We start from the raw sequence: 20,395 nt of genomic DNA, 5'->3' as shown, positions 1-20,395 counted from the left end.
GTGAAATTTTATTAGATCTTCCCTTCATGGGAATTGTGCCACTTTGCACTCCTAAAATCAGTGTATTTATCTTTCCCGCAGCTCCTTCAACAAGTGGTATCTCAGTATAGTTTTATTCATATTGCTATTAATTACAAGTGAGGCTATGATCTTTTCATATGTATAAGGATCATTTTCTTTTACTCTGAACTGCCTATTCATGTCTTTTGCCCATTTTTCTATTGTATTTTTGGTCTTCATTGTCTTGATTTTTAAGAATCCTCTCATATCATAGGGATTAACTCTTTGAGTGTTATATAGGTTGCAAATATTTCATCCCCATTTCTCATTTATCGTTTTTTTTTTTTTTTGCGGTACACGGGCCTCTCACTGTTGTGGCCTCTCCCGTTGCGGAGCACAGGCTCCGGACGCTCAGGCTCAGCGGCCATGGCTTACAGGCCCAGCCGCTCCGCGGCATGTGGGATCTTCCCAAACCAGGGCACGAACCCGTGTCCCCTGCATTGGCAGGCGGACTCTCAACCACTGTGCCACCAGGGAAGCCCTCATTTACCTTTTTAAATTTTTTAATTTTTGGCTGCGTTGGGTCTTCGTTGCTGCACTCGGGCTCTCTCTAGCAGTGGCGAGGAGGGGGTACTCTTTGTTACGATGCACGGGCTTCTCATTGTCGTGGCTCCTCTGGTTGCAGAGCATGGCTCTAGGTGCCTGGGCTCAGTAGTTGTGGCTCCTGGGCTCTAGAGCGCACGCTAAGTAGTTGTGGAGCACGGGCTTAGTTGCTCTGCAGTATGTGGGATCTTCCCAGACCAGGGATCAAACCCGTGTCCTCTGCGTTGGCAGGAGAATTCTTAACCACTGAGCCACCAGGGAAGTCCCCTCATTTATCTGTTAATTGTGCTTATGGGTTTTTTTTTGGTGGGGGGTGACAGGAAGTTTGTTTCTTTTTTTGTCATGTAAAATAATTTTTTTGAATTGTTATGTAGTAGAATTTATCAATCTTCTATTGCTCTAGATTTTGAGACCAAGATAGGTAGCCAAAGGCATATTTCTTCCAGACACTTCATTTTTAATTTATTGAGATATAATGGACGTATAACGTTGTATTAGTTTTAGGTGTACAACATTGTGATTTGATATATATGTATATATTGTGAAATGATCACCACAGTAAGTCTAGGTAACTTTTATCACCACATGCAGTTACAATTATTTTTTTCTTGTGATAAGAACTTTAAAAATCTACTCTCTTAGCAACTTTCAAATACAGTATTGTTAACTATAGTCATCATGCTGTACATTACGTCCCCAGGACTTATTTGTCTTATAACTGGGAGTTTGTACCAAGAGAAATGTTTGTTTATAAAGTGGGAGAGGCCTTCTCTGGTGGCACAGTGGTTAAGAATCCGCCTGCCAATGCAGGGGCACGGGTTTGATCCCTGGTCCAGGAAGATCCCACATGTCGCGGAACAACTAAGCTTGTGCCCCACAGCTACTGAGCCTGCACCCTAGAGCCTGCAAGCCACAACTACTGAAGCCCATGTGCCTAGGGCCTGTGCACCACAACAAAGAGTAGCCCCCGCTCACTGCAACTGGAGAAAGCCTGAGCGCAGTAACGAAGATCCAATACAGCCAAAAATAAATAAAATAAAATGAAATAAATTTATTTAAAAAAAAGTGGGAGAGAGGGACTTCCCTGGTGGTACAGTGGTTAAGAATCCACCTGCCAATGCAGAGGGCCTGGGTTCGATCCCTGGTCAGGAAACTAGATCCCACACTCATGCCACAACTAAGGAGCCTGCGTGCCACAACTGAGGCCCAGGGCAACCAAATAAATAAATAAATATTTAAAAAAATAAAGTGGGAGAGAGAACAGCAAAATTATATATTGGCAGGAATGATACAGTATCAAGTAAAACTTAAGAGGTAAAACAGAGTTGCTGGAGTAAGATAGGCAGAAGGATTCTGAATGTCACACACAAATGGAGGAGGAATTGGCTGGAGATAGAAGCCTGAACGATTCAACAGACAGACGAGTACATGAGTAAAGATGCTGGAACATGGTTAGGTGTGTTGTTGAGTCTTTGGACGTTCCTTTGTGATTACTTCCATTTTCTTGTGAAGTAGGAAGCAAGATCACCAGTTGAAAATAAGTTTTGAGGGTGAGGATTTGGGGGCTTGAGGAGGGAAGAGAAGGTATGAGAAGATAACATGGGAGGACTTCCTTGGTGGTCCAGTGGTAAAGAATCCACCTTCCAATCCAGGGGATGTGAGTTCCACCCCTGGTCAGGGAACTAAGATCCCACATGCCACGGGGCAACTAAGTGCTGCAACTAAGACCCGATGCAGCCCAAAAAAAAAAAATTAAGGTAATATGGGAGGGGATGAGGGTGAGTTGGCTAGGGAAACATAGTAAGATTGAGGGACAAACCATAGAGTCCAGTTGAGGTTTCTGGTCATGGAATTAAAATGGACCAGTCAGCTTGGTTTTATGTTTTGCTTCAGCCTAGGTTCAGCTGCACAATTTCATATGTGGATTGGCAGGGGATGGGACTGGGGGGAGTGGACGGGGGTAGGGGGTGTTGCATTTTAACCAGAGGTGTGGTTTTGTCAAATGAGCGTAAGCGACCAAAAGGGAGAAACATTGAAGTTTCATGCAAGGAGTGTTTGCAATGATTGACCATGGAGATTAAGCTGTGTAAGGAGGAGAAATGAGGGCACCAAGAGTTGAGCAACAGTAGCATCACCAGATTTGAGGACCTATGGTGGCATTAAAGGGTCTCTAGGATGGGAACTCCCTGGCAGTCCAGTGGTTAGGACTCTGAACTTTCACTGCCGACATTCAGAGCGGCCATAAATAAATAAATAAATTAAATAAAGGATCTCTAGAAGGACTGAGCTTAAAACATAGAAGGTGGGACTTCCCTGGTGGCACAGTGGTTAAGAATCCGTCCGCCAATGCAGGGGACACGGGTTCAATCCCTGGTCTGGGAAGATCCCACATGCTGCGGAGCAACCAAGCCTGTGTGCCACAAGTACCGAAGGCCACTCACCTAGAGCCTGTGCTTCGCAAAAAGAGAAGCCACCACAATGAGAAGCCCGTGCGCTGCAATGAAGAGTAGCCCCCACTCGCCACAACTAGAGAAAGCCTACGCACAGCAATGAAGAACCAACGCAGCCAAATAAATAAATAAATAAATAAAAAGATAGAAGATGGTGATCAGAGAACTGGAATGCAGAAAAATGAGAGTATAGAGGACCTGCAGTTTTCCATAATGACAAGATCTAGGGTGTGACCATAGACGTGAATGGCTGAGGACAAGATCATTGGAGGTGTGCTCAAAAAATTGAAAAGTGTTGGTGTGGGAAGGTTTGTCTAGGCATACATTGAAATGAACAGAGTGGTACTGATGAGAGAAACCAAGAGCCAGGATCTAAAATCCTTGAGAAATGTAAAGAAAATATTTCCAAATATTAATAACAATATTACTACTGTTCATCACTGTAATGAAGGAAGTCTAAAGTGTTTCTGTTAGAGGTTCTTAGACTTGTTGGTCTCAAGAGCATTATAAACTCTTAAAAATTATTGAGGGCTATATAGAAATTAAAACTGATAAAATATCAACATTTATTTATTAAGTAAATTAAATATAATGATGTCATTACAAGTTAACATGAATAACATACATATAAAAAATGACTACATTTTCCAAAACAAAAAATTAGTGAGAAGAATGGCATTTTGCAAATCTCTTTACTATCTGGTTTAATAGAAACAGCTGGATTCTCAAACTGCTTCTGACTTTAATACGCTTACATGTCATGTAGCCTCTGGAAAACTCCCCTGCATACTCATCAGAGAACAAGAATGAAAAATGACTTAACCATTATTATGATATATTTTGATCTTGTGGGCACCCTGAAAGGTCTAGAAACTCCCATAGCAACACACAGTACCTTCTAGGCCTACCTTAATGAAAGCCCCATTTGCTCAGAGCTCCCCTTCAATCTGGATAGTCTCAGCACACACTAGCCTTGATTCAATTAAAATGTTGCTGGTATTTTCACTCTACTGTTTTTATATATTTTATTTTATTATTTTTTTAAGTAAGGAAAGGAAATTATTGGCTCACCATGGAAAATTTGAACAGCCAAATTATGTGAAAAAGCAGGGAAATTTGGATTTTAGGAAGAAGTGGCATCAAGGGCTTAGTCCCAGGATTCTCTCTGTATCATTTTTCTTACTATGTTGATGTCATTCTTGCTGATGACCAGCTTTCCCTTTGTATGATGGTATTGGAGGCTATGTAAATGCACCACTCAGATGTCCTTGAGCTGGCCCAGTGAGTATGGGCCTGAGAGATGTGCAGCTGCAGTGAGCTTCATTGACCAAGGGTCCCAGCTGCTGAAATGCATTGCCTGTGTTTTCTCTGAGGCTATGCTTTTCATGAGCTGCTCCCAGCCAAGGACTGAGTGTGTTAGGGATACGAAGGCAGGCCCTTTCCTGGAAAACCAGAACCCCTTGATGACTGATTTTGGCTTGAGGACTTTCCAACAGCTTATTAAATATTTCTTTGGCTGCATGATAGTCTAGGATGCTACTTTCATCTGTCTTTCACCTGGAGTCAGACTTGCATTGTAGTCTGATGATCCACCCAGCCTTCCCTGGCTCCTTTCCCTTTTCTCTCACTGGTGACTTGCCTAATAAAATCCTTGAACATTTATTTAATCATGTTTTAGTTTCTGCTTCTTGGAGGACTAGACAGACTCCTTCAAGAGAGCCTGCTGTGGGGGAGGAGGGTTGACTGAAAGGCCTAGCTGTACCCCTTGTTTTTATAAATTTTAAATATTGATCCTGGCAGCCTCCAGTCACCTCAGGCTGCCTGTCTGAGTGATCCAGGTTTTTGTCCAAGGTATCAATTATTATTCTTATTTGTGCTTGGTTACAAAGTGACATAAATTTTTAATGGTCTGCTCTTAACCCTATTTTTTTCCACATAAATCCTCTTAGTTTAAGCATGCAGCTTTTCAGAAGGCCAAGTCTTTTTAGAAAAGTACACATTACATTATAGCAGAAATATGTGTATGTGCATATATCCTTATCCCTCCCCTCTTTATTTCACAGTTTTGCACTTTGCATTTATCATTTGTATTATAGGTAATCCAGAGATCTCTCCACATTAATACACAGAGATCTTCACTCATTTTTACAATTGCATAGCACTCTATAGTATGGACGTACCATAGTTTGTTCAACTTGTTCCCTATTGATAGGCAGGAGAGTTGTTCCGATCTTTTGCTATTACAAATAATGCTACAATGAATAAAAATGTGCATATATTGTTTCTGTTTGTAGAGGTATCTTCAGCATAGATTCTAAGAAATGGGATTGTTGAGTCAAAGGGTAAATACATTTGTCGTTTAGGTAGACATTTCTTTTTTGTTTTTATTGGAGTAGAGTTGCTTTACAATGTTGTGTTAGTTTCTGCTGTATAACGAAGTGAATCAGCTATATGTATACATATATCCCCTCCCTCTTGAGCCTCCCTCCCACCCTACCCCCATCCCACCCATCTAGGTCATCACAGAGCACTGAGCTGAGCTCCCTGTGCTATACTGCAGGTTCCCACAAGCTATCTGTTTTACACATGGTAGTGTATATATATCAATCCTAATCTCCCAATTCATCCCACCACCCCCCTTCCCCCCCGTGTCCACACATCCGTTCTCAATGTCTGTTTCCTGTTCCTGCCCTGCAAACAGGTTCATCTGTACCATTTTTCTAGATTCCACAGATATTTCTAATGTTGTTACCTTGTACCATTTTCCACTCTTACTGCCATATCTGAGTGCTCATTTCCCCACAGTCCTGCCATAGAGTATGTTGTCAAACCTTTGTATTTATGCCAATCTGATAAGTGAGATGTGGTATCACAGTAAAGATTTGTTTTGCATTACTTTTATTATATGTGGAGTTGAGAAAATTTTCTTTTGTTAAAGACCATTTGTACTTTCCTGTGAACTCTATTCCTGGCATTTGCCCATTATTATATTGGGTGCTCATTCCTTTCTTTTCGATTTCTAGGAGCTCTTAATGTAGAAGGGAGATCAGTCTTCTGTGATATAAGTTGCGTGTACTTGCCCTCTATCAGGCATTCTTACACGATACCTTAACAAATCAACTGAGCCAGAAACTATCTCCACTTCTAAAATCCTTATAACACTTCTCCATATTGCCTTGTGTTATATTTGCATTCATATGTTCTCTCTTCTGCTAGATTATATCTACTCTCTAGTAGAGTACTTTTGAATGAATTGAGAAGCAGTCCATCAAAGTTTTGTTTTAGCTATTGCTTGAAATGTGTAAATCAACTAGAGCTTGGGAATTTGTCCTGTATGATAGTTGTTGTTTAACACTTTTAGATTTATTTAGTTCAAACATTTCATTAACTCCCAACATCATTTTAGAGCTAAAAATAATTCTGATACCAAAATTGTACATAGTTGGCGCTTATAACAAATCCTAAGGCCAATTTTACTTGTAAACAAAATAGGAAAAATACAAAATCAAAATTAGCAAAAAAAAAAGAAAAAGAAAACAAACAAAAACAAATTGAAAACAGATGGAGCTTAAAAGAAAATGTAAAATACTGGATAGTTAGATTTATCCATAAGCATAAATTAACATTAGCAAATCTATTAATGAATATTGTCATATTAACAATTGAAAAAGAAAATCATTATTATCTGATATTTGTTAAAAATTATTTGATTATTTGAAAATTCCACACACATTAATGATTTGAGAAAAGGAAAGTCTCTAACAAACTAGGAGTAGAAGAACATTTCCACATTAGATAAAGAATATTTCCCAGAAATCTACAGCAAATCATTTAAAATTACAGATATGCCACTTAATGCCAAATAAAGTATAAATGTTGGAAAGTAAGACAAATCTGTTGATATTTTCATAAATATGATTTTCTACCTAGAATATGCAAGTAAATCAATTGATAAATTATTAGAAATAATAATAAAATCCAGTAAGGTGGCCCAATAAAAAATCAACTTACAGAAATTAATAGTTTCCTATACTCCATCAGTAATGGATTAGAAAATGTCAAAGGGAATTCCCTGGCAGTCCAATGGTTAGGACTCTGCTTCCACCGCAGGGGGCACCTGTTCAATCCCTGGTGGGGGGACTAAGGTCCCGAAAGACATGTGGCGGCCAAAAAAATGTCATAAATGAAAAGACATACTGACAATAGCAAGAAGAACCATAAAACATCCAGAAACACCCATGACCTCCCACTTGCCAAATTCAGTGTTCAGCCTTCTGTCCTCTTCATCTTATTTGGTCTATCAGCAATACTTGACAGAGCTGATCACTCCTTTCTTTCAGACATTTTCATCACTTGACATTCAGGATACAAGTTTCTTCATTTTGCCACAACCTCATTGGCCACAATTATGTAAATATAATACTGTTGATACATATGTTGTAATACTTTATTACTATGAATTTTGCCACTTGCAATGTTTCCATGAATCCCCCAGGTGGCAGACAATTTCCACTTGATTAAACATACTTGGTGGGAATTCCGGGCTTCCACTGCAAGGGTCACAGTTTCCATCCCTGGTCCCCTGGTCGGGGAACTAAGATCCTACATGCCACGAGGTCCGGCCAAAACAAACAAACAAACATACTTGGTAAGAGCATTACTTCCTTATTACGAATCAGTTAAAAATACTAATCAGAATTCTAGAGTATAGTCCAAGCATACCTACCAGATGATTAAGGAACTAATTTCTTATAACTTACATAAGAATTTTACTAGAAACATCAATGGCAACTGTTAAATTGCTGAGAGATCATTGTAATTAGGCACTCTGATAAATATATATTCCAGCTGATCCATCATCTTAAATACTTACAAATGTATCTGCTGGCTATGAAAGCTAATACTGGTCCTTTGTTTGGGATCTGAAAAACTCAAGCATCACTGATAATAAAGCAAAAGCTCTGTTAACCAGCTGATTAGATTATTAAAAATTCCTTGGAGATTTCTACAGTTATTTCTAATTTTAAACTCATATCTGTTAAAGTTGGTCATAAAAGGCTGGGCATATGTTATACTTGATATAATATACCCACCTGCTACAAATAATTAATCATACCCCACTTCCTCACCCTCAAAGCTATACTTTCTTAATGTTTCAGTCTGCTTTTTATATTTTGATCTATTTTACAAAAAGTTTAACAGGCACATGATTACAGCTATGTAGAGGGATGGGCAAATATTTTAAAAGCTTGTGTGGGAAGGACACAGATATATCTGGAATTTTATTTTGTAAAGTACTTGTAACACTTGCAAGTAATGAATTCTTCATGTGCATGATAAAACTGACTGGAATGACTATTGACTCATCTTGAATTAGAATGTTAATTAATCTCATCTTTTACACACTTCCTAGATTTAATCTGACTCTACTGCTTGAGTTTAAAATGATTTCAAAGGTAAAAAAGCTGGAGATAATCAGTTTAAAAAAACATATAGGTATTGTTAAATGATACTTATTGTTCTAAATATTTTTAAAACGTTCTTAAATTAGTCAAAGCACTAGAAAACAATATTGGCAAAAACTGAGGGTGGGGGAAGTCATTATAATCTTACCACTTTTAAAAACAGGTTTTGTTTCACATCATCCCTTTTTGTATTCAATCATATGCATACATTTCTTCCCTTGCCATAAATGTTGGGTATACTGTGCAATTTTGATTTCTGTGGTGGGCTATTTTTTGTTTTTAAGAAAGTGGGGCCTGTACTAAGTGATACGACACAGACTTTCTACTGTCTCCTATTGCCTCTTCTTTTTTTTTAATTGGAGTATAGTTGATTTACCTATTGCCTCTTAAAAAAAAGAAGCTAAACCTAAATGCTTTTGTCAGGAATGGGCACCTGAATCAGAATCTACCCAATAGATAGACTCCACACTGATGAATTAAACAATACAACCACACGTACCCTACTTGAAAGTTTGAAGCTGAGAGAAGAGGGACACCAGAAGAAAGAGAGAGAAAGACCATGTGGACACTGGTGTGACCAGTCCTAGAACTGTCTGTTATGAAGTGGCTTAACAATCTTAAACCATCCATGTCCTTACAGTTAACCTCCTTTGTCCTTAAGACTGAATGAACTTCTGCTCTTGGCCTTCTAAAGTGTGATACAACCACATGCTGATAAATTATCAATTTTTGTCCTCTTTCCCCTTCTTTTTCTGTTCCCTCACCTTTTATGTGAGCTTGTTTACCAAATGATTCATCTGAAATAGAAATAATTTTAAAGAACAGATTTTACCATCTCCGAAAACAACTTGATGTGTAAAAATAATGAGTATTTTAGAACTTTGCTTCCACAGTTTCATTATCCTTTAACCTGGAAATTGTATAAAAGATGTATTCATTTTCTAGGAGAAAAATCTACCATATCCATAAATTTACATTATCTAAAATGCCGTGTCTATTTTGAGGACATGAATTTGGCCCACAAAAGACTCTCAGCAAAGTATGTATGGTTCATAATCTTCGGTGTAATAATACTCTGCACAATAGTACAATACTACCACTCTACTCTGTGTGGTGATTTTTCATCCAAGGACTCTTCTAAATTCCTTTCATGAGGCAACAAATACTTAGACTCTATTATGGTCATTTCATTGTTTACTGGTAGTAGTACACAGAAGGATGGAATGTGCTATCCCTGGCACAAAGGGTTCTGCTGGAAGTTTAGAGAGAATAAAATGTCTTCATCCTTCAGTGACTACAGAGAAAACACTTGTGGAGAAGAGAGAAAGCAAAGTTCCAAGAAGTATGTATTTATTATCTCTGTGCTGGTTAGTTGGAACTTGTTGTCAATGAGGTCATAGTTTTGATCCCAATGTGGCCCATTTAGCCTTGCTAGCTTCCTTAATCAGAGCATGCACCCCTAACTCCAGCCAAGTGCTTGACAAATGTCTCTCTCTCTTTTTTTAAATTTATTTATTTATTTTATTTTATTTATTTTTGGCTGCGTTGGGTCTTTGTTGCTTGTGCGGGCTTTTTCTCTAGTTGCGGTGAGTGGGAGCTACTCTTCCTTGCGGTGTGCGAGCTTCTCGTTGCGGTGGCTTCTCTTGTTGCAGAGCACAGGCTCTAGGCGTCTGGGCTTCAGGAGTTGTGGCTCGCAGGCTCTAGAGCGCAGGCTCAGTAGTTGTGGCTCACGGGCTTAGTTGCTCCGTGGCATGTGGGATCTTCCCAGGCCAGGGCTCGAACCCATGTCCCCCGCTTTGGCAGGTGGATTCTTAACCACTGCACCACCAGGGAAGTCCCCAAATGTCTCTTTTTGATCCAAATTGTGCCTGAAAAGAGAATAACATAATTTGTGTAAATCCACCAGTATAGCTGGAAAAGAATAATTTAAAATGCTTTTCCAATCGACTGGAATAATAAAATTATCATTTTCATCTAGACACTAGTTAGTAGTCATTTAGAAAGGTACTTCCTATATATACAGACAATTCCTAAATGATTCTAAATGAACAATTAATTGATCCATCTAATGGAGATGGGGTTTCCTAAATGTGTTTCATTGTGTACCAATCAATGTACAGATAGAGCCTTATTTATTATCTTAAAAATTTTATAACTGGAAGTTTGTACCTTTTGACCATCTTCACCTATTTCACATCCCCTCACCTCTGGAAAATGCCAGTCTGTTCCATGAGTTCTTTTGTTTTTGTTTTTGTTTTTTTTAGATTCCACATGTAAGTGATGAGATCATATGGTATTTGTCTCTCTCTGTCTGACTTACTTCATTTAGCATAATGCCCTGGAAGTCCATCCATGTTGTCACAATGGCAGAATTTCCTTCTTTTTTTATGGCTGATTAATATTTCTCAATATGCCACATCTTCTTCATCCATTCATCCATTGATGGACACTTGGGTTGTTTCCATGTCTTGGCTACTGTAAATAATGCTGCATTGAACATGGGGGTGCTGATATCTTTTTGAGTTAGTGTTTTTGTTTCCTTCAAATAAATATCCACTTTGAATAAAAAGTTAAATTGCTGGATCATTTGGTAGTTCTTTGAAAAAGTTTTTAGGAACTTCGATACTATTTTTCATGGTGGCTGCACCAATCTACATTCCTACCAACAGTACACAGAGATTCTTTTGCTCCATATCCTTGCCAGCGCTTGTTGTCTCTTGTCTTTTGATAATAGCCATTCTAACAGGTGTGAGATGGTATCTCATTGTGGTTTTGATTTGCATTTCCTCGATGATTCGTTATGTTGACCACCTTTTCATGTATCTGTTGGCCATCTGTATGTCTTCTTCGGAAAAATGTATTTCATTCTGATCTTCTGCCTATTTTTTAATCTGATTGTTTTTTTGCTTCTGAGTTGTATGAGTTCTTTATATATTTTGGATATTAACCCCTTATCAAATATATAATTTTTGAATATTTTTTTCTGTTCTGTAGATTGCCTTTTCATTTTGTTGGTGGTTTCCTTTGCTATGCAGAAGCTTTTTAGTTTGATGTAGTTCCATTTGTTTATTTTTGCTTTGGTTGCCAGTAGAGTCTTATTAAAATGAAGGAAGCAAAAGGCTTTAAAAGATTAGAAATCTGAGCACTCTAGTTTTACATCAAAATCATTTGTTTGAACCACACCAAATCAAATGGTAGCAGAGGAAAAAATAATGATGAATTTTACTCCTTTGGCTACCGTGGTCACATAATTATTGGTAAAATAATTTGGTACCATCTGTGTATCAAAAAGCATATGACATATCCCTTACACTTATCTTTGAACTACAGCTATGTGAAAATTGATTGATGATGATTGCTATAGTACTATTCAACAGTAAGGCAAAGGCAAAATGTGGGGTTTTTCGGTAAAATACTTAATCATGCAGTGAATTTTCTCCTAAAGCGAAATTCTAAATAAAAAAAGTCCACTATGGGGGCCAAACTAAAAATTACATAATTTAAAAAATTGACATATTGTTGATTTACAGTATTGTGTTATTTCAGGTGTACAACATAATGATTCCTTTTTTCTTGTAGATTATATTCTATTATAGGTTATTACAAGATATTGGGTATAATTCCCTATGCTCTACAGTATATTTTTGTTGCTTACCTATTTTATGTATAGTAGTTTGTATCTGTTAATCCCATACTCCTAATTTGTCCCTCCTCACCTCCCTCTCCCCTTTGTAACCATGAGTTTGTTTTCTATGTCTGTGAGTCTGTTTCTGTTTTGTATATAGATTCATTTGTATTATTGTTTAGAATCCACATGTAAGTTATATCATATAGTATTTTTCTTTCTCTGACTTATTTCACTAAGCACAATATTCTCTAGGTCCATCCATGTGCTACAAATGGCAATATTTCATTCTCTTCTATGGCTGAGTAATATTTTATATATATATACCACAACATATGTATACCACATCTTCTTAAACCAATTGTCTGTTCATGGGCACTTGGGTTGCTTCTATGTCTTGCCTATCATAAATAGTGCTGCTATGAACGCTATTTATTTGGGTGCATGTAACTTTTTGAATTAGAGTTTTTGTTTTTTCTGGATATATACCCAGGAGTGGAATTGCTGGATCATTTAGTATTCTATTTTTATTTTTTTAAGGAAACTCCATACTATTTTTCATAGTGGCTGCACCAATTTACATTCCCACCAGCAGTGTACAGGGGTTCCCTTTTCTCCACATCCTCTCCAGCATTTGTTGTTTGTAGACTTTTTGATGATGGCCATTCTGACCAGTGTGAGGTGATACCTGACTGCGGTTTTGATTTGCAAAAAATGCACAATTTTCATAAGTGACAAAAAACAATCAAACCTAACCAGCTCTAGCAGAAGTTTCTCATTTTTGGATCAAATTTTTGTATAAGTGCATAATGAAATACAGGAAGCTAGGTATAATGTGTCACTGTATGAATCTCACCTATAAAATAATTTTCCTTGACATTTCTGGAATCTAAGTCTTGTGATGGGTGAAAATTTGGGGGACAGTTTCTTCTGTCCTCTTACTTCTGCTTGCATCAGGGACAATTACTATGGCTCTTTTTAGAAAGAGAAATACTTGTTTCTTCCTCTTGTATCATGGAAGTTCCATATGCCCAATCCTCTACATGTCTGAAGATATCAGAATCCTTTAAAAGTCTCATATTTAAATATTTAATACACAAACTTTTATGGAGGTCCTATTCTATGCTTTGAATCTACAGCATACTGTAATTCAAAGATAAGTAGGTTACAGATTTTGCCTTCCAGAAACTCAGTATGGATTAAAATGTACAACTACTAAATTACCTTAAAAAGTATAAATAAATTCTAGACTTCAATAAAGGTATTTAAACATTAGAATGCAACTATGAAAATGATGGCAGGAAGGTCACTGACTATGTTAGACTTATTAAATATGAAGCTGTCGTTATCCCCCAATTGATCTATAGTTTCAAAACAATTACAGTCAAAATATAAGCAGGTTTTTTTGAGACCCATACAAGTACAAACAGCTGACTTTTGACCAAGTGTCCAGGTAATCCAACGGAGAAAGTATAGATTTTCAGCACATGGTATTAGAACAATTGGACATCCATGTGCAAAAACCTGTCTCAACTTATACCTCATACCTTAAATAAAATTAATTCAAAATGGATGACAGACCTAAGTAAAACTATATAACTTTTAGGAAGAAACAAAGGAGAAAAACTTGCTTTTACCTTGGATTAAGCAAAGAGTTTTCCAGATATGATGCCAAAAGCGTATTTAATCCATAAAAGAAAATACTGATAAATTGGACTTTTTCAAAATTAAAAAGGTTTTGTTCTTTGGAAGACATCATTAAGAGAATAAAAAAACAAGCTGCAGACTTTGGTAAAATGTTTACAAAGCACATATCTGACAAAAGAGTTGTATCCAGATACAAAGAACTCTTGAAACCTAATACGGAAACAACACGACTAAAAAATGAGCAAAACATTTGAACAGCCACTTGATGAAAAAATAAAAGCAGAAGGCAAATAAGCACATGGAAAGATGCTCAATTTCATTAGTCATTAAGGAAAGGCAAATTGAAACTGATAGGTTATGACTACAAACCTATTAGTAGTGGATGGCAAGACAACAACACCTGACAATACCAGGTGCTGATGAGGATGCAAAGCAGCTGCAACGCTTATACGTTGCTTGTGGAAATGCAAAATTGTGCAGACAGTTTTTAAAAGTTTGGCAGTCTCTAATAATGTCAAATGTATACTTACTGTGTGACCCCAAAATTCCACTCCTAAGTATCAATATTTACCCCAAGACAAATAAAAATTGTCTTCACACAAAACAATATACAAATGTTTATGGCAACTTTATTCATAATCTCTAAAGACTGGGAATAAACCAAATGTCCATGAACTGGTATTGAATTAATGAACTATGGCACATCTATGTAAAGAAATACTGTTCAACAATTTTGAGGAACATCTATTGATATGATAAACAAAATAGTATGGATGAATCCCAAATGCGTTACGTTTAGTGAAAGAAGCCAGATTCAAAAGACTACATATTGACTGATTCCATTTATACGATATTCTGGAAAAGGAAAAACTATAGGGATGGAGATGGAGACCAAATCAGCCGTTAATTTCACCAGGCAATAATGACAATTCTAAACTTGTATGATCTTCCTTCTTTGTTTCTTATCTCCCAAATTTAGAATGCTCCAGGACTCAGTTCTTAGAACTTTCCTAACACAATCTTTTCCTTGATGGTCACAATTAGGTTCCAGGGATTCACATACCAGCTATATGCTAACTCCCAATTTTATTTCTTCAGCCAATACTTCTATTCTGCACTCCAGACTTCTTAAACCAATTGCCTATGTGATATTTCCACATGGGAATCTAATGGTACCTCAAATTTATGTCCAAAACCAAGCTTCTGATCTTACTTGCCAAACCTGCTCTTCTCCTAGGCTTTACCATCTCCGAAAATGGCAACTACATCTTTCTATTTGCTTAGGCCAAAAGCAATGCAGTCATCGTGCATCCTAGCAGACTAATTTGACTCTGCTTTCTATTCATCACTCCTACAGGCTACACATGACTCTGGAACTCATGTTCAAGGAAAGTAAAAGGAACAATGTCTACTTGGAGAAATGGTTGATTTCAAGCTGGGGCAAGGAAAGACAAAGTAAGTTTGGAATATCTCATTGTATCAGAAAGTAAGGAAGTTCTGAAAAACTGATGGGGACACAGGAGTCAAATTGAGGGGGGTCCCACTGGTCAAATAGTGGTCAAGTTCAGCATCAAAATAAATAATGGTAGGAATTGACTAACAAAAAAGAACCTATCAGTCCATGTTATTACAGAACAAAAAATCACCATTTTATAACCCCCATAGTAATAATTGATTCATATAAGAATCATCAAAATATATTAAAACTATTATGTAAAAGACTGTTGGGGAACAGAATATTCATAGTCTCAAAGTATCACTCTACAGAATACTTCCTAATTACAAAGGGAAAAGATATCTTTATACTGGAGAAATTTGGGAGGAACTTAGTGAAATGAACAAAGTTAACACCAAGAATGAAGCAAACTAACATTAAGACCCCCCTCAGGTTTGATCATTCTCTAGAAGGACTCACAGAGCTCAAAAAAGCTGTGATTCTCGCAGTTATGGTTTATGATAGCAAAAGGATAGAGATTAAAATCAGCAGAGTGAAAAGGAGCATGGAGCCAAATCTAGGAGGAACCAGGAGTAAGGCTTCTGGTTGTCCTCTCTCAGTCACACGGACAGCGCTTAATTCTCTCAGCAACCATGTGTGACAATATGTGTGAAGCGTCGCCAACCAAAGAAGCTGACCCAAGCCTCGGTGTCCAAGGTTTTACTGGGAGTCAGTCACACAGGCACACAGCATATAAAAACAGGTACTCACCATAAATCAAATTGTTAGCATAAATTATCTGATCAAAATGATACGGATTGCCCAAGGTCAAAGGCATTCAAAAAACACTCTTTCCAGGCAGGATATTCCAAGGGCTCAGAGGTTATCTCCCAGGAGCCGGTCAGGGTCCAATCCTTTCTTTGGAAGGTGCAGAGTTTGAGCAATCAAGCCTGCTGAGTTAACTCTTTATGGCATACCACCTGATAGGAAAAGGGCACAAATCAACAATGTGGTATCCCGCTAAGTTTTTAACCTAGACCTAGTCATGAGGATATCCACTGATTGACATTTGGCAGAACAACTGTTCTGACTTTTTTAAAATGTCAATGTTTTGAAAGACAAAAAACAAACAAAAAAGATGGGAACTATTCTAGATTAAAGGAGACCAGAGAGACATCACAACTAAACACAATATGTGATCGTTCACTGGATGTCCTTGATCAAAACAAGAGAAAATGAAACAAAACAAACAAACAAACAAGCAAAAAACAGGTATAAAAGACATTATTGGGACAATTGCAGACATTTGAATACACACTGTTTAGTAGATAGTAATATGGTATCCACGTTAAATTTCACGAATGTGACGAAGATTCTGCTTTGACCTAACTTGTGTCAGGTTCCTCTGAGTTCTCTTTCTGACTATGCCCCTGACCTTGGGTTCTGTCTTTGGCCCATTTAGTACAGTTTTAGCAAGAATCCTGCCGGGTCAGTTTTTGGAAAATTTCCCATGCTTGGTATCTGACCACTCCTGACATCTGATCAAGTTCCCCAGCCCTCATCTTCTATATCTTATCACCCTAGCCTCCCTTCAGCAAGAATCTTGTCAAATGGGTTAGCCAGAATCTCCCTACACTTGACGTTTCCTCTTAGTAATTTTCTATCCACAGACCTTCACCCTGCTCCTTCCTTATAAATTCCCACTTGCCTTTGTTAGTTGAGCTCAGTCTCTCCTCCACACTACAAAACCCCATTGTGGTAGTTCTCTCTGAATAAAGTCTGCTTTGCCATCTTTAACAAGTGTCATGGATAATTTTTTTTCTTTAACAAGTATAATAATTATGATTATACAGGAGGATATTCTCGTTCTTAGGAGATAGTCTGAAATATTTAGGAGTAAGTTGTCATGATGTATGCCACTAACTTGTAAATAGCTTAGTGAAATGATTATAATTATATATGTATATGTGTGCACATACATACATGTACATATATGTATGCATGTTAATATATATGTGTATATGTGTGGGGGAAAGACACAGCAAGAGAAAGAAAAAAGTATATGTGACAAAATGTTGACAAATCTAGGATGAGTATTCAATTTATACTTCTTACAAGTCTTCTGGTTTTTAAATTTTACAAAATAAAAAGTTGGAAAAAATAATTCTATAAACCTTGGGGGTAGGAAGGAAAAAGTGTTAGGGAAAGAATTTTGCCAGGAAGGTAGCTGTAGCTTTTGGGTTTCTCCCCTTGATATTTATTTATTTATTTTATTATGGTGAAAAATATGTAACATTAACCATCCTAACCACTTTTATGTATACAGTTCAATAGTGTTAAGTATATTCGCTAAGATTTCTTCTAGGATTCTTTCATCTTGTAAAACTGAAACTTTACATCCATTAAACAAACACTAATTTCCCCCTTCCCTTTTCCCCAGCCCTTGCCAACCACCTTTCTACTTTCTGTTTCTATGATTTTAGATACCTCATATAAGTGGAATCATACAATATTTCTGTGACTGGCTTGTTTCACTTAGCATATTGTCCTTGAGGTTCATCCATGTTGTTGCATATTGTCAGATTGCCTTCTTTTTAAAGGTTGGATAATATTCCATTGTATGTATATACCACATTTTTTTAATGCATCCATCCATTGATGGACATTTGGGTTATTTCCACCTCTTGACTACTGTGAATAATCCCACAATGAACATAGGTGTACAAATATCACTTCCAGATCCTGCTTTCAATTCTTTTGAATATATACCCAGAAGTAGGAGTGCTAGATTATGTGGTAATTCTATTTTTAATTTTTTGAGAAACCTCCATAGTTTTCTATAATGGCTACACCATTTTACATCCTCACCAACAGTACACAAGGGTTCCAATTCCTCCACATCCTCACCAGTACTTGTTATTTTTTTTCTTTTCATAGCAGTTATCCTAAAAGGTGTGATGTGATACTTCATTTTGGTGTTGATTTGCATGTATCTTATGATCAGAAATAAGTATTGTTTCATATGTTTGTTGGCCACTTGTATATTTTCTTTGGAGAAATGTCTTTTCAAGTCCTTTGCCCATTTTTTAATTGGGTTGTTTTTGTTGTCATTGAGTTGTAAGAGTTCTTTATATATTCTGGATATTAACCTTTTATTAGATATGTGATTTGCAAATATTTTCTCCCTTTTCTATAGGTTGATTTTTCACTCTGTTGATTGTTTCCTTTGAGGCACAGAAGTTTTGAATTTTGACATAGTTTCATTTGTCTATTTTTGCTTTTGTTACCTATGTTTTTTGATGTCATATCCAAGAAATAATTGTCAAATCCAATGTCCTGAAGCTTTTTCCCTTTGTTTTCTTCTAGGAGTTTTACAGTGTTAGGTCTTACAGTTAGGTCTTTAATCCATTTTGAGTTAATTTTTGTATATAGTGTAAAATAAGGGTCCAACTTCATTATTTTGCATTGCATATTCAGTTAGCTATTGGTTTTTAAACTTCTTTTTACTGCATGACTGACTGAGGGCATTATGGTGGTCTTTTCTTTTTTGGTGTTTCACTTTAACTTGATAGGAAAAGTTATCTCAGTTTGATTACATAAAAGCTATGCATGAATTTTCTCTGTAGATATATTTGAATACATAAGCGACAAGTACATTCTTATACATTTTATAAATGTGTAAAAGGAAAAAAATCTGAGGAATTCTAATGGTGCTTAGCAAGCAGTAATATAGAAAAGTCAGTTGGATAGAAAGAGCAATAACAACAGGAAGAAAGTAATGTATTAGTTAATTTTCTTTGCAAAACTTACACTGTAATAAGAGGGATCTTGCTTAGAAAAGCAACACTGAAAACAAACTCATATGCACACATTGTGCTAAGTATTTCTCTGGAAAAAAACAGAGGAATGTCTTAGGTAATATGGTAGTGGAAGATGGGACAAAACAAGAGGCATTTGGATTAATTGAATTAGTGTCCTGTTGAATTTAAGAATACAGAGTCCTACACATGCACACACATAGGTCAGTAGTAGATTTAGGGGAGCACTATTAGACTGCACCTGTTGGAGTCCTCAGTGAATCCAGTCCTTGTCTAAGGCTTCCAGTTGGAGCTGGCAGTTGTTGTAGGGATTAAATTATTTAAAGCCTTCAGCTGGCTAGTGTAGGCAAGCAGTGGCTTAGAAAACACTTAATCTATTTTTTAAAATCTGTTCCTAAGTTTGTTTTGCTTAGGCTGTAAGACTATGTGTACCACCCACCTGCCACATTCTAGAAACCTTTTGTCAGGGAGGGGAAATTTATTCAAGAAGAAGAGATTTCAAGGGGAGATCTCTATTTTAATACAATATACTTATTTGGAGAATAATTTATTTGTAATAAATATTTTGCTAAGTAACTAAAAAGGTATTGTTTAAGTTTATTTTCAAATTGTTATTACCAATTTACTTACTTATTTCAACAGCTATCTTTTAAAGTTTTATTTTTAATTATAGTTAGAGAGGCTTTTGGTAACAAACAATATATGGACCTTTCCAACAGGGACGTTTTAAAAAGGGAGCTCTATGTATACTGAGTAATTTGGTAGCCCATTTCAATATACTTAACTTCTTTTTAGAAAACTAGTATTACTTAATAAGCCATACTCTGCCTTGAAGTGACCTAACAAGCAGTTTGGATAAAACCTTCTGGATAACTCTAAAGCAGAGGATAATGGCAAATCTACTTATTTGTAATTAACTGTTACTTAGAGGTCCAGTGTATTTTTTTCACCTGCAAATATTTTCTTTCCTACTAGAAATTTTTAGTCTATGTCTCTATTATTTGAATTTATTAGATGCATGATAGATTTAATTAATATATTTCCAAAATAAATAACTATGTTTTTGACATCATTCACTGCCTAAAATTCTTTCTTGGCTATTTCTAAAATAAAACTGTTATTTTTCCAAATTGTGGGATATGAAATAAAATAACTATGGTGGGCATATACTCTTATTTTCCTAAAATTTGTATGTAGAGTTTTTGAAACAAAAATTGAAACAAAACCCTATGAAATAGGAATAAAGTGTTGAGTGTAAAAGTCTAAACTTTTAAATTTACAGGTCTCAAGATCCCTTATTTGTAAAGCTAACAAATTTCATCACCTTCTTTCTTTCCCTCCTTAAGACTTTT

This window comes from Pseudorca crassidens, chromosome 9 (assembly GCF_039906515.1).
Source record: "Pseudorca crassidens isolate mPseCra1 chromosome 9, mPseCra1.hap1, whole genome shotgun sequence".
In the NCBI taxonomy this organism is placed as follows: domain Eukaryota; kingdom Metazoa; phylum Chordata; class Mammalia; order Artiodactyla; family Delphinidae; genus Pseudorca; species Pseudorca crassidens.
The sequence above is the reverse complement of the archived record's forward strand: the minus strand, read 5'-3'. Positions refer to the sequence as shown.